The 14,543-nt window shown below is 40.9% G+C and overlaps 1 protein-coding gene across 2 annotated transcripts in view; it reads right to left on the bottom strand.

The window, feature by feature from the left end:
• FNDC4 (fibronectin type III domain containing 4) overlaps window positions 1–14,543 on the bottom strand; it is a 1,069,876-nt gene that overhangs the window by 989,980 nt on the left and 65,353 nt on the right. The gene's annotated exons all lie outside the window — the stretch shown is intronic.

Below are 14,543 nucleotides of genomic sequence, written 5' to 3'. Positions count from 1 at the left end.
TTGGGATCAGTATATTTAATGCCATTCTGTTGTAGCTCAGAGCAGATCTGAGCATTGCCATTTAGATTCTTGACATAATTATAGAATGTCTTGTGGTTGTCTTTGGAATCTTTGGCAATTTTATTTTCATAACTAGCTTTGGAGGATTTTATTAGGGATCTCAGCTTCTTACTGAGGCTGGTAAGGGAGTTTTTTGCATCCTGGGATTTTCCTCTTTTCTGCAACAATTTTTTCCTTTTGTTATAAAGTTAGTTTATGGCAGGGGACCACCAGACTGGCTTCCTTTTTTTGGAGGAGAGCATCTTAGTTCTCTTTGGGATGGCACGATTCATGCATGAGTGGATATACTCATACAGTGCCTTAGTGTAGGACTCTGCAGTCAAACTTTCAGTTCCCGTCTGCATGGGTGTCATGAAGTTTGTAACTTCTGACTTTTGTAGAATGAATTTGGCCTTGGAGAAGTTTTTTATGGAGGTTTCCTTACTGGGCGGTGGGGGTGGGATGTGGATGTTAAGGGTGATTAGCTTATGGTCTGACCTGACCAACGAGGGGTGACCATAGGTGTGGAGCATTGATTTCCCATATTGGTAATGCCCAGGTCTAGGATACTGGAGCCCCTGGTGGGACTATGGATAAGTTTATCCAGGGCTTTGGAATTTATGAATTCCAAGAACAGCTGGGCAAAGGTGTTGGTGCATGAGTAGTTTTCCCAGTTAATGGCAGGGTAGTTGAAATCACCCAGTGTTAGGGTGTTTGGTTGTAAATTAATATTTTCTAGTATGTTTAGAAAGGTGTAGTAAGAATCTTGGGGCATGGTGGGGGATCTGTAGCAAGCTTAAATTTGGATTGCAGTCTTACCTAGTGTTAGTTACACCTGGAGAATTTCAGACGCATTGTGTTGGGCAACTAACCTGGTGGTGTGAATATCCTTGGTGAATATGGACACTCCTCCACCTTTAGTGTTTCAATCCTGGTTTGGTAGCTGAAAAGTGTGGTAAGAGTTGTAGCCTGGTATTGCAGGGGTGCTCTCTGCAGCCTTGAACCAGGCCTCAGTTACTGCACAGATATCGATGGTCTCCATTTTTAGGAGTGCCTCGAGAGAGTGCATTTTGAGGTGTAGACTTCTAGCATTGAGTAGCATTACCTTTAGATTTTGCATGCTTGTACCTGTTACTGTGGTGGTTTTGTCCTTTGAACTTTGCCTAAAAAAGGCACTATAGGGGTGGCAAGAGCCTTAGCCAGTAACCTGAATCCCAGGGGCGACAGGTGCAGACCTGGCAAAGCATCGTGGTCTGTCAAGATCCTCTTTGTGAGGTAATTTTGTGGCCTCTCCAGTTGTTGCAGGTGTCTAGTGAGGTACATGCCAAATTGGGCATTGTAGTCAATGATTGGCCTAATGAGGGAAGAGTGGAGGGAGACAATGACCTCTTTCTTCCTGGATGCAAAACCCTTAATAATGAGATGTGCCACATAGAAGGACTTTCTGACCACAGTGGCAATGTGGTGGTTAAAAAAGAGGTTGCTGTCAACCTGTGTTCCCATATCTCTTATAATGCCTTCTGTGTTCAGTGGACTACCATCAATGTGGTAATTCAAGGGAACTGGGTTTTTCCCAAAGGGGATGAAGACACATTTTTGGCATTGAGCTTAAGGCCATGGTTCTGACACCAGTCGTTGGTCTCTTTGAGGACTTTCTGCAGGATGTTAGCATCACTTGGGGAGTTAATAATAGCTCCCAACTTGCAATAATCCACGAACTTTGTCAGCCAGTGTCCCTTCATGTTGGCCTGGACTTCAGAGAAGTAGATACCAAACAGGAGAGGACCCAGGACCGAACCCTGTGGGACTCCACTCGTGACTGGTCAGCAGTCTGACTTGGAGTCAGCTACTTTCACACTGTGGGTTCTACCTGTGAACCAGTTTGCAACCCACCTAGTGATATAGGGTATGATGCCTAGCTTAGTGAGTTTTTCTATGACTCCTGAGTGGGGAATGGTATCAAAGGTCTTGGACAGATCAAGGTAGGCTGTATGAACCACCTTGCCTTCATCCACAGCTCTGGTGACTGACTCAAAGAAGTCGATCAACTTGAGCAGGCATGGTCTACCCTTCACAAAACCAAACTGTGTGGGATCCAGAGTGTGGAGATTCCCTATATCCTTGTTTATTAGGTCCATGATAATGCATTCTATACCTTTGCATATCAGACTCATCAGCCTAATGGGGCGATAGTTCCCAGGGTCTGTAGTCATCCTCCTTTGTGGAGAGGTATGACCGTATCAGTGCATCATTCATTAGGGACAAAGCCTGAGGTGAGGCTATGATTGAACAAGCCACATAGGTGAGGTGCCAGTTCACTCTATAGTTCATGTAGAACACATCCAGGGATACTGTCAGGTCCCCTAGAAGCTGTATTCTTGGCCTTGGACAATGCAGTTTTAATCTGTGCAGCAGTAATACTGGGTGCCTGGCAATCTACTGGTATTGTGATTGGTTCTTTGGGGGTGGGTAAAGTTAGCACTGAATCTGTCCGCCAGTATATTTGCAATATCTGTTGGCTCGGTATAGGAGGTACCATTGTGCAGTAGCTCAGAGCAAATCTGGGTATTGCCATGGAGATTCCTTACATAACTATAGAAGGCCTTGTGGTTGTCTTTACTATCTGCTGCAATTCTGTTTTCATAGCTAGCTTTAGAGGATTTGATGAGGGGAATCTCAACCTTTTGTTGAGGCAGAGAGTTGGGAGGGTGGCCTAATGGTTAAGGTGTTTGCCTAACAAACACAAGATGCACAGTTTGAATCTGACAAGGGATAATTGGCTAGGCTTACAAGGGCAGTTAGCCAAGTACTAACCTATAATAAGAGTTTTTCCAGTGTTGGGACTTCACCTTATTCCACATCAGTTTCCTCCTTCTGTTGTAGAGTTTGTTTATGGCAGGGCACCACTAGATTGGCTTATTTTTTTGAGGAGAGCATCTTAGTTCTATTGGGTATGGTGATATCCATGCATTTGTGTACATGTTTGTACAGTGCATTGGTGTATGATTTGGTGGTCATGCAACTATTCTCCACTTGCATGGATGCCAGGAAGTTAGCCACCTCTGTTTTTAGGAACTCAAGGTTAGCTTTGGAGAAGTTTTTCATGGTGGCTACATTTGTTGGGGAGTGGGAGGGATGTGGATTTCAAGGTGATTAGCTTGAGATCGGCTCTAACCAGGGAGAAGTTAACTATTGGTGTAGAGCAACGATTGTCCATGTTAGTAATCACCAGGTCAAGGATGTTGCTATCTCTAGTGGGGGTAAGAACTAGCTGGTCCAGGGCATTGGAATTAATGAATTCCAGAAAGCTTTGGACTAGTGTATTGACACATGAGTAGTTTTCCCAGTTAATGGAGGAGTAGTTGAAGTTGCCCAGTATGAGAGTGTTAGGCTGGACCCTAATATTCTCCAGGGTGCTTAGGAATGTGGAGTGTGAATCTTGGGACATGAATGGGGACCTGTAGCAGGCTACAACCTGAATCGCTGTCTTACCCAATGTTAGCTGCACCTGAAGTATCTCAGATGTGTAATGTTGGGCTACAAATTTGGAGGTGTGTGCATCCTTTATGAATATGGAAACACCACCACATTTGGAGCTGGGGCCAAAAGGTGTGGAATGGGTTGTAGCCTGGTAGTGCAGGGGTGATTTCTGCTGCCTTGAACCAGGTCTCTGTTACAGCACAAATGTCGATGTTCTCCATTTTAAGGAGTACTTTGAGTGAGTGCATTTTGAGATTTAGACTTTTAGCATTGAGCAGCATGACCCTCAAATAGCATTTGTTTGTAGCTGTTACAGTGGTAATTTGGTCTTTGGAACACCACCTAAAAAGGCACTGTAGTGCTGGAAAAAGAGCCGTGGCCATTATCCAGAAGGCCAAGGGTAACAGATGCAGGCCATCAAAGCATTGAGGTCTGTCAGTCATGTCATCGCAGGCAGACAGATACTGGATCCCCTTAGAATGACACCAGAAACTTAGCCAATTGTTGAAATCAATTATTTTCTGCTTTTACTGTGGTATCATTCTGGGTGATGACAGGATGCTGTTCAGGGCTAGGGTCATACCCGCCTGGGCTACATAATCTGAGAGCTCCTCCATGTCTCTTTTCATGTAGTCCAGGGAGGTACGTCTCAGGTCATTCACACCCACATGTACAATGACAGAGTCAGTGTGTTATGTGGTGGATCCTGGTGCCTGACAGGCAACTGACTGTTACTTTCTCCTTGTTCAACCTAGTGAGTGGGACATCAATGTGCCTCACTATCGAGTCATTTATGACTAGTGTGTTGGGCATGCTGTTTTGCTTCAGGGGCTTTGGTTGAATGGCACACTGTTTAGGAGAGTTATGTGTCTCATGATTAGTGTTGTGTTGTGGTGGTCGAGTGCGTTTCTGCCTTGGAGGTCTCTGCTGTTTGGTTAAATTTTTATTGAGAGCCTCCGTGAAGGTGGGTGCGTGGTTTACGTTTTTATGTGAAGGAATGCTGGTGTGTGTTCTAGAGGGCTATAGTGTGGTGCACGTGTTGACCTTCTCCTCTTGACCAGCTATTCTGGTCTTGGCTGGAGAGTGCATGGCTTCCAATTTGAATATATAAATGCATCTTTCACAAGTCTGAGTGTTGGGGGGGTAAGAGGAGCGAGTCAGTGTACATGAGGCAGTTGCCACATTGCCTCAGGATGCCCAAGTTCACCAGGTTAATAGGAGAAAGTACAGGGAACTGACCTTTAGACATGCCTGGAGGGGTGGATATTAATAAGTACTGGAGCTGTTTCTTTGTAGAACTTTTAGTGCTGGTAGCACTTTTGTGTACTACAATAATTGCTACAAGAAGTCTGGTAAAGTGCTAAACTAACACGCTAGTAAAATAGTGCAGGACAGGAGAGAACTAGCAGATCTAAGGGAAAATTTGAAGAGCAGACTTTGGCACTGTTTGGAAACATACAAACAGTCCCGGATACAGCAGATCTGTATCTAGACTAGATTGGTTACAGGAAAGGTGGGAAACAAGCGCAGATGTGGGCTTTTAAACCAGAAAGTTGAAAGAGATGGGAAAACTGCCCAAATGGTCAATAAACTACAATTTCTGGGCCAAAACCACTCCCCTTGTAGTAGATAGGCTACCTAGTAATTACCACTCCCACTGATAAGCTAGAAGGCTTCCCTCCAACATATACAAATTGCTGAGGTGGGTGAATTAGATGATGAAATCAAAAGTGACCCCTGCCTTTTCTCAGATTTCTTTTATTTCAAATCAAAAAGAACTTTATAAAACAATCCAGCACAGAGATTTCCCAGAAACTAGAGGGTGTTCAAACAGTTGAACTCAAGTCCATTAACTGAACTACTCTTCCCTAAGATATTGACCCTGACAAAGCTCCAGCAGATTCATAGCAACATATCCCAGTACACAAAAGTTAGAGGAAAGAATTAAACTCAAATTACACTAACCATTAGAAAAGTCATTAAGCCTTTTATGAATCCTAAGGAAAAGGTCATTTAATTCCTTAATCTCACCTTTCTCTTTCTTCACAAAAATTCTAAACTTGCAATCAAAATGCTCATAATTTGATGCCATTGAAAAAACAAGTAGTAATGTCTTCTAAACCTTAGATGTTCTGGCAAACCTTAAAATAAATCTCCAGTATAAATCACTTCTCAGCAACTACATGGAAGAGAAATCAGAGTCAATGACACATTTTATTTTTCTGAGCTCAAAGTTCTCTACAGGTAGGGACTGCAGCCATGAAATTAAAAAAAATGCTTGCTTCTTGAAAGTTAAATAATGACAAATTTGGATACCTTGTTAAAGAGGAAGGGGATTGCCTTGTTAGGAAAGGTCTACATACAGAAAATGATATGGTTTTGACAGAAATAAAATATGGCAGCAAGAGCTGGGCTATTAAACTGTGCACTAGAAAACCAATAGGTTTTTGAACTGTGGCATTGGAGAAAACATCTGAGAATTGTGCAGACTACAAGAAGATCAAATCAGTCAATACTTGTGAAAATAAATCCACACTGTTCTTTGGATGGTCTGATAGTAAAACAAAGTCTCAGTTATTCTGACCACATTATTTGAAAGCAGGATGCTTTGAAGAAGACATCGATACTGTGAAAGATTGAAGGAAAAAGGAAAGGGCAGCATAAGGTAAGATGGATAGACAGTATTGCTAAAGTAATTTATTTATTATTTATTCATCTTATATTTGTTAACTTGGAAATTCCGACTGGACTAGGTCGATTTACAGTGGAGGCTTGGGGAGAAAAGCTCCACATTGTTAAGCAAATAAAATATATTTTTATGCAGAGTGGTACAAGTTAAACAAGAGATAAATATTTGTATACAGAGTAGTACAACAAACATACATTATACAACAAAACAACCAAATATTCACATTAAAAATGCAAGCAGATAAGACACTTCTCAGCAGTTAGAGAAGTTACCAAACAGTAGGGGTTAGGAGCTACTTACAGGCTCGGCTAATGGCCGTTAGGGTTTTAGTCCCATAGAGGATTACAGTGACTAACTTGCTATTGGTGAATAGATGGCTCTTGGGTTTTAGTCCCATAGAGGATTATAGTGACTAATGTGGTATTGGTGAATGGATGGCTGTTAGGGTTTTAGTCCCGTAGAAGATTACAGTGACTAACCTGGTATTAGTGAATGGGTTTTAGTCCCATAGAGGATTAACAGTGACTAACTTGGTATTGGTGAATTGATGGCTGTTAGAGTTTTAGTCCCATAGAGGATTACAGTGACTAACTTGCTATTGGTGAATAGATGGCTCTTGGGTTTTAGTCCCATAGAGGATTACAGTGACTAATGTGGTATTGGTGAATGGATGGCTGTTAGGGTTTTAGTCCCGTAGAAGATTACAGTGACTAATCTGGTATTAGTGAATGGGTTTTAGTCCCATAGAGGATTAACAGTGACTTACTTGGTGTTGGTGAATTGATGGCTGTTAGGGTTTTAGTCCCATAGAGGATTACATTGACTAACCTGGTATTGGTGAATGGACATGAGGAGGAAAAGGTAGGAAAGCTTAAGTTATACAAGGACATAGCCAGGTATTCGTCAGATATGATGTGAGGGAGTTTTTGAAGTGTGAGTTGGTGGAGGCTGTGGTCAGCAAAGGTGGAAGGCAATTCCAGTTTCTAGCAATAGTGTGGGAATATAGCAGTTTTCCTGCAGTATTGTTTGCTTTAGTGATACAGGGGAGAGATTTGTCATTAGATCGGAGAGGGCGATTTGCTGTGTAGTGGGTAGCTAGTTGTGTTAGTGATGAAGTTTTATCAGGGTATTTAAGAATATTGTAGACAGTAACTAGCTGGTGGTAATTAAGTAGTTGCGGTAGTTCTAGACAATTTGGTCCCTTAGAGCAACACAGTGATGTATTCTGAAGGTGGTGTTTTTAGCAAACTTGGTGAACTTATTGTAACATGATTCTAGTTTGTCTAGATCTATTTTTCTGATGTGTGGACAATAGGTGAGTTCATAGGTTCGTACTAGGCTAACTGCCATTTTGGGCCATTTTTAGCCTAGCCAATTACCCCATGTGAGAATCAAACCCTGAACCTTATGTTTTTAAGGTAAACATCTTAACTATTATGCCAACCTCCCACCCTGGGTGGAGTCTGGGCTAGGTTGAGCCTATATAATGCGCCCATTTTTTGTGAACCTTTTTAATGGTTTGTGAGATGTGGACAGTGAAGTGAAGATTATTATCAATTTCAGTGCTGAGCAGTTTGATATGGTCAGAAGGGGAAATGGTAGTGCCATTTTTAGAGGTGATGGTGAAAGAGAGTGGAGCAATTTTTGATTTGTTAGGGGTAAATAGTAGCAATTTAGTCTTACTGGGTTTAGGATGAGTTGGATATCAGAAATCCATTTTTATACAGAGTTAAAGGTTTCCTGGGAGAGTTGTTGCAGAATGGCTGTAGATGGGGCTGTGCAGATTAAAGTCGAATCATCTGCATATTGAATAAGTGTAGCATGCTGGGTTGAGCTATGTAGATTACTGGTAAAGACAGAAAAAAGAAGTGGGCCCAGTATTGAGCTTTGTGGGACACCTATGGTGGTAGGAAGTTTAGGGGACAGTACGCCTTGCCATTGGACAGATTGTTGCCTGTCAGATAGGTAACGTCTAAACCAGGCTATAGTAGATGAGGCAAAGGACAGTGATGCTAGAGAATCTAGAAGAATGGAGTGTGAGACCATGTCAAATGCTTTGGAGAGATCCAAAAAAATGGCAGATGTAAAGCTATTGTTGTTCTTGTGTTGGTTTACTAGATTAGTGAAAGAGAGAAGAGCAGTGTTAGTGCTATGATGTGGGCAGAAGCCATGTTGTGTGGTGGACAGGAGTTGATATGTGTTCAGGAATTTAATGACTTGGAAGTGGATCCACCTCTCTAGAAGTTTAGATAGGGGGGATAAAATGGCGATGGGTCGGTAGTTTGAAAAATCATAAGAGTTCCCACCTTTATGAAGAGGAATGATATATGAGACTTTCCAAAGGTTTGGGATATGGGATTCCTGTATGGAGTGGTTGATAAGGATGGAGACAGGGTAAGAAATAGATTAGGCAGCCATTTTTAGGAAGTTAGCAGATAAGTTATCGGCTGCAAGGGTGGTGGGTTTCAGTTTTAGAAGAAGCTTTTTAATTGTAGAGGTGGGGATGGATGATAGAGTAAAGGAGGGAATACTTTCTGGATGATTGGTTGGGATGCATAAAGGGCTATTTTTGGATAATTGGCTGGATAATGCCAGGATGGATTCTGTAAAATGGTGATTAAATTGACTGGCTATGGCCATAGTATTGTTGGCGGAGTTTGGGGCTGGAGTAGTGGTTTTGCTTGGTTTTAGTAAGAAATTGATAGACTGCCAGCATTTTTGTGGATTTTTTTTTGAATATTTGCTTTCGGCCTCTAGGAAGTAGTTCTGTTTATCCTGTTTGATTTGTTACTTGGCCTGATTTCTAAGCTGTTGGTAGTTTTGTTTGGAACAGGTGGTGTTTTCCTTTTTCCAGATTTTCCAGGCTTTATCTTTGCATTTTAGTAGGGGTCTAGTGTCTCTACTTAGCCATGTAGCATAGCTGGCTTTCACTCTAACTTTCCTAGTAGGGATGAGTCTGTTAAGGATGTTGAGAAAAGTAGTATTAAAGTAGTCAACTGTCTGGTGTAATCCAAGGGTTTGAAGTGGTTCCCAGTTACAATGGCTTAGGACAGTGCTGAAATCATACAATAACTTAAAGAAGCAGTGCTGGACAGATAAGCCTGCTGTTCTGAAGACTTTGAATTAATGAAGTGTTAGACTTGACTAAATGACTAAATAACAACAAAGCCTCTTCACACTTCAGTATCCTCCACATTTATGCACTGTGGGTGTAGGGTTGCCACCTTTTCAGATGCCCAAAGTGGGACATTTGTTGTACAAACGTCAGATTTTGCAGGCCGAAACATACCTATGGCCAGTACAAAGGACAGAACTTCACGTTTTTGCCTAAATAAAAGCTTATTCTTGTAGCAGTTTAGTTGCTTATTCTGTTTCTTATAACATGTATGTGTTTCAGATACAGAATAACTGTTTTATGCAACTATTACATAAAATATAGGAAATAATTTTGTCCTAAAATCTCAGGACATTTGCCATTTTTACAATTTTTTTGCAGGACACAACTGCCCTGTGTGTGTGTGTGTGTGTGTGAGTGTGTGTGTGTGTGTGTGTGTGTGTGTGTGTGTGTGTGTGTGTGTGTGTGTGTGTGTGTGTGTGTGTGTGTGGTTTTTCAGGGGAAGGCCAACTGAGGCAAGATCAGTTAGTTGGCATGAAGTAAGCTTAGCCCTCCAGCATTAAACGTTGCAGTTAAACAAAGACCATGATCAAATGGAGACAAGATCTATTAGTCCCTGAAATTTGTCAATATTTATCAGTGCACCCCCACCAGTAAACAAATTTAAATAAATAGTCCTATAACACAAGGGAAAAGCAACAAATGCTATGCAACCACAAAAAAATCAATGAATTTGACTTTGTTGTGCAAGCTACTCCTTACTCACACAGATTTCTAGGAGAAAAGTACAGTATAGCCCCATCCACCCACCATACAAATGTGTGCTAACCCTTCCACTGCCCCTGCCCATAACCCTAACCTGCAACTTACCTTAGAAAAAAAACTTTCCATAACACCACCACTATAAAGGCACACTATTTATGGTTCTGTTTGATTTTTTTTGTTATTTTATTTTGACTATAAACTGATCATAAAATTAGACTTTTTTGCCTTTTTTGTGATTACTTTGGAGCTTGGGTGCTTTTTGAAATATAGTGAGTTCTGCATTTTGAAGTGCTTGTGTTATGAGCTGTCAGAACTTAGGTGTTGGTATTATGAGGGGTCAGCATTTTTACACACACACACACACACACACACACACACACACACACACACACACACACACACACACACACACACACACACACACACACACACACACACACACACACACACACACACACACACACACACAAATAGAGAGAAAGAGAGAGAAACAGTGAGATATGTGTATATTTCAGACTAATGATATTGAATGCCATTCGTGTGGAGGCGATACTAGGATAAGATATTTTTAATTAGCATGTGCACTACTGATGGGTATTCTACTGCTTAGGCCTCACTGCATTAAGGCTTGAATTGACATTCACTAGCCAATGGTTAGTGTGCTGTTTGACAAAGATGACTAGGAAGGGGGATAAAAAAATACTAAAAAATGAAATGCTATGTGCTTATATATATATATATATATATATATGTATGTATATGTATATGTATATATATATATATATATATATATATATATATATATATATATATATATATATAAAGTGTCTGTGCGTGCGTGGATGTGCATAAATGGATCCCAATTAGATTATTGAACATCCAGAAATTCAAAATTCATATGGCCAAGACCATATGATCACATTTTTGGAAGTTCAAATGTTTTCAATGGAGATCGTCAAGCAGCACGGACTGAGAAATTTACCCTTTTCCTCACGGTAGTATGATCTCAGAGTTGGTATATTTAATTAGGAAGAGGTGTGGCAGGAGCAGCCACTCACATGGGAGGTGCAGGAGAGGCTTGCCCCACCCCCTGAAAAAACATTAAAAAAAGAAAGTTTTTATTTTTTTATTTGTTTTTAACATTCAAACTTCTGAAAATTCAATCCTTTGGTCTCGGCCATATGAATTTCAAATTTGCAGACATTTGATAATCTGATAGGGATCCGTATCAACACAGACATACATACATATACAACATGTGCATACACACACCTACAGATCTATATAAATATATTTTTATCATTTGTATACTTGGAACAAAGCCAATTTTCAGTGGAGAAATGCTCCAGATCCATGTCTTTGAAATATGGAAGGATACTGGAGCACCCAGAGAAAACCCAAACTGACACAGGGAGGACATGCAGACTGTGCACAAAAGGCACTCCAGCCAAGAATCAAACCAGAGAACCTTTTGCTGTGAGGTAACAATGCTACTGCTGCACCACTGCATCATTATATATATAATATATAAAATTAGTGGTGCAGGTAGGATGGCACAGTGGTGCAATGGTAGTGTTATCGCCTCACAGCAAGAGATTCTCCGGTTTGATTTTCAGCTGGCATGCCTTCGGTGTGGAGCCTGCATGTCTTTGCTGTATTCGTGTGGGTTTTCTCCGGGTGTTTTGGTTTCCTCCCACATTACAAAGACATGCACCTGGATCCTTTCTCCCCAGGCCTCTGCTGAAAATTGGCTTTGTTCATTCTATAACAAGCTGTAGGATGGAACTCTGGGAGCAGCAGTTCACTTATTTTTGTTTTTGTTCTTCTTTGTAACCTGATATGAAAGATCTATGTCAGTTGTCACAGTTCAGTAGTTAGCTGTACAGTTCAGTCAGTGTGTAGAATCTCAAGTTGCCTTTTTGAAGTGAACATTCCAGCAGTACATCATACCTTGCACTACTAAGTGAGCTATCTAGGGACAGTTTTTCTTTTGTTCAGTTAGGAATAATATAGTGAGATTAGTTTAGTATTATTTTCTTTTTTTCCCTACATCTGTGAGATTCTATCCAACTGTATTATTTTTGTATTTCCTGTGCTAAAACTCTGTTGTTTATTGTAACTAAATGTTAAGTATTCTCCTGTTCTCTACTTTATTATCAATTATTAAATATTTTATACCTTTTCATTGTGGCTGGTCTTTTTTAGAAAATACTTTTAACATCTTGAGAGTACTTGTACTTATTTTAGAGACATTGTGGCCACTCAGATAAGCCTTACTGCTTTGGTCACTCTCTACCATTTATATCAGCATTAATTTGACACAGTATAATTGTTTAACCTTTGTAAGAACCTTAAAATTTCTGGCAGCAATCTACGTTGTAGTCCGGAGAAAGGGGACACAACTGGTGAATCTGTGTCAGCCTTTCCCAAGTGTGTGTGTATATGTGTGTGAAAAATCACATATTCAAGGGCATGTGTCAGATACTTGGAACTGGGACACATCACTCCAAGTTGGGTCTTGATTGGGATCTGGAGAGACAGAAACTCCAGTCCCAGTGGACCGTGTTCCCCTGGGTGCTCTAGGGGGAAACTGTGTTTGATGCAGAGAGCTGCATTTGAAACACTGTGTAAATCCATCCCTGTTTTTAGTGACCACCTCTTTCTGGTGTCAGTTGTGAGGATTGGGGCTCCTTGATTACTGGCTCAGGGTAGAGAAAGGCTGTCACATATTGGTGTCAGAGTGGTGGAGCATTAATGGAACTTCAGTAGCCTGTAAGCAGTTGCCACTGAAGGTGGGTGTACTCTCAATAGCCACAAGCTAAACATTCAGAGTTTCAGTTTCACAGCAGTTTTATTTATTTTTGTTACTTGGTTTCGGCAGGGAAAGCAGGCAAAGATGTCAGCAGTGGATTATGACAAGCTGATAAAGAACCAGTTGGTCAAGGTGTGCAAAACCAAAGGGCTGGTGCATGCCAACCTGACTAAAGAGAATATGATTTCAGTCTTAATCACAGCTGCAGCACAGTCCATTATCCAGGAAGATAGCCAGTCCAGTGATGAGGATGTGCAGCCTTCAGATACAGGACAGTTCACCTTTTCCTCAGAGGATTTAAAAATCCATCTGGAGTAAAGAAACTTGAACTGGAAGCTAAACAGTTGAAGATCAAAGAGAGACTGCAACTGGAGGCCAAACATTTGGAGAATGAAGAGAGGCTGCGATGTTTGGAGGCTGAAGAAAAGGAGAAGCAGCATCAGCATGAACTGGAGGCCAAACATTTGGACATTGAAGAAAATGAGAGACTGTGGTGACTGATGGCTGAAGAAAAAGAGAAGCAGTAACAACATGGGAGGGAAATGCTGACCCACCAACAGGGTCATGGAGGTAATGGGGAAGGGAATAACTGGACCCGAGAAGCAATAAAGGTCAGTAAATTTCTTCCACTATTTCAAAGGGGGATGGATGACTTTGATAGTATTATTCATACATTTGAAAAGGCATGTAAACGGTAAATGTTGACCAAGAGCTCTTGGTACGGTTCCTGACCCGCCCCCCCCCCCCCCCTAACTCCATGGTAAAGCTGTAACTGCTGTTTCTAAGTTGTCTGATATTGTTTGTTTAAACTATGCTAGAGTAAAACAATGTTTGCTAGAATGTTTTACGTTAATACCTGAAGATTACAGAAAAAAACAAGTTTTGTGAGCATAGATGCAAGGCAGATGAAAGTGTATGTCATTATATTGCTGAGTTAAGTGCTTACTTTCATAGGTGGATGAGTGGGTGTCAGGTCACCACTTTTGAAAGGCTGGCAGACCTTTTGGTGAGGAAACAAGCCCTTAGCACTTTGCTTGAGGACATGAGAATCTGGTTGGCAGACCCAGAATGTAACTCTGCAGATGAACTGGGGATATGAGATACTATACACTGACTGAACTGTACAAATAACAAATGAACAACTACTGAACTGCGATAAGTGACATAGATCTTTTATTTCAGGTTCCAAACAAAAAACAAAAACAAACCGCAAACTGCTGCTGCTGGCAGAGTTCTGTCCATCAGCTGGTTTTAGAATGACATCACATTTAGTCACCTGAATTTGGCACAATACACATTCAGAACTGTTAATTTTATGTTGCAGCATTTTTAACATAAGCAACTTTTATAAATATATTTGTAATACAAGTATCTGTGCAAGCCAATATGACAGTCAAATGACATATGATTATTTATAAAACTTCAGCCAGCCATGCTGGTATATGCCACACATGCACTCTCTTACTTCTCCTGGCACAGCTGGCAATACCTCACAAGATCACAAAGTGTATGGGTTCCTTATATGCTACAGATATACTTACTGAAGGAGAGATCTATATATTATAAATGTCTCTGTCTATAGTTCTTTCTACTAGATAAATGATGTTATTTCTCTTCATGTTTACCATTGTATAAATTGTTAC

This window comes from Protopterus annectens, chromosome 2.part1 (assembly GCF_019279795.1).
Source record: "Protopterus annectens isolate FY-2018-M chromosome 2.part1, PAN1.0, whole genome shotgun sequence".
In the NCBI taxonomy this organism is placed as follows: Eukaryota; Metazoa; Chordata; order Ceratodontiformes; family Protopteridae; genus Protopterus; species Protopterus annectens.
Note: the sequence above shows the minus strand (reverse complement) of the source record. Positions and strands in the feature narration are given on the sequence as shown.